The 1,389-nt window shown below is 29.4% G+C and overlaps 1 long non-coding RNA gene across 1 annotated transcript; it reads right to left on the minus strand.

Moving 5' to 3' along the window:
- Positions 1-339: 339 nt before the first annotated feature.
- Positions 340-989, minus strand: LOC109592990 (uncharacterized). The gene is made up of 2 exons (XR_002190678.1): positions 716-989; positions 340-639 (listed from the first exon to the last, which is right to left on the minus strand). It is a non-coding gene; the product is annotated as an uncharacterized LOC109592990 (long non-coding RNA).
- Positions 990-1,389: the final 400 nt, after the last annotated feature.

Below are 1,389 nucleotides of genomic sequence, written 5' to 3' on the forward strand. Positions count from 1 at the left end.
TATTAGAAGATGAACAATTGAACTGATACTCTTGAAGAACTCTTAGTGTATTATCACCAGCATAGATTTCAGGTGGATCTATTCCTATTCTTTCTGCTGTGTAGTTTAGTAATGAAAGCTCCATAAACCTTTCTGTGCATTCATCTGAACTATAGCTAACTGAATTTATTTTGTAATGGCAAAAGTATTAACAACAGCTTACTTTTTAGCAAAAAGAAAAGAAGCAATGATCCATACCACATCATAAACATCATTTTAGATCCTTTGAAACTATGGAAACACTTTTATGTGGCAAAGCTTTAGTTTAACATTGTAGTAAGATTTCTTGGAAACTTGTCTGCAATTTGTCCTCAATTAGAATCAAAAGAATCATTTTATAATTGGTTGAGCATAAGTAAAGTCCACAGGAAGTTTGTCTGCAATTTGTCCTCAATTAGAATCAAAAGAATCATTTTATAATTGGTTGAGCATGAGTAAAGTCCACAGATGTTAAGAAACCACAAAAATAATCATCCCATATCACTCGTCTTTTTCCTTGTTTACAACAAATTATTATAAGTATTATAACTTTTGCAACATGTGATAGATCTAATAACCTATTGAATTATCTTTCTTTGTCTCGTTAGCAAAGTTAATTTCCTATTAAGACAAGAATTGAGATGACGATAAATGATATTTACAATCACTTATTTATAATCATTCTTCTCGACCTTACTTTAGTAGTTTCACAATTCTCGTTATTTTTATCTTTCTCCAAATCAATGATCATAATATCAGTGTTGTCTTAATTTATTTCATACTGAGCAGGAGACAGTTCCTCTTCTTTAGTATTAAAATTTGAAAATTCCATTCTCTCACTGAGTGATTGAGGCATTTCAATCTTTCTTTCTTTCTTCAACTTTAAGACTGTAAACAGAAGCAGCAATGATTTTCCTACAATCATCAGCCTTGCTGAGATGCTTAGCACTAGCATCTAATTTCTGAGGCTTTAATTGTTTTTTGATAAGGACATCAATATGTATTAGAAAACATAATAAAAATTTGAGGTAATTTTGGAGCCATTTTTTGGGAAAAACCATGGGCTATATATAATATAGTACAGGGTATTTTAGAATTTTTGGCAAATTGTTTTAAAATGGCCATAACTAGAAAAAATTTAAGTTTAAATCAGCTCAAACTTTTTACACAGCATATAATAAAATCAATATGTGTCAGAAAATGTAATCAAAATTTAGGTTGATTTTTTGAGCCATTTTTCAAAAAAAACTATGGATATTTTTTTTAAAATTGGCTTATACTGTAAAACTCATTATTGATGTCGGAATTGGTTCAAACTTTCTACATAGCATAAGGACATCAATGTGCATCAGAAAGTTAATGAAAAAGTCT

Source organism: Amphimedon queenslandica, unplaced genomic scaffold (assembly GCF_000090795.2).
Source record: "Amphimedon queenslandica unplaced genomic scaffold, v1.1 AMPQUscaffold_3269_Cont24733, whole genome shotgun sequence".
Classification (NCBI taxonomy): Eukaryota; Metazoa; Porifera; class Demospongiae; order Haplosclerida; family Niphatidae; genus Amphimedon; species Amphimedon queenslandica.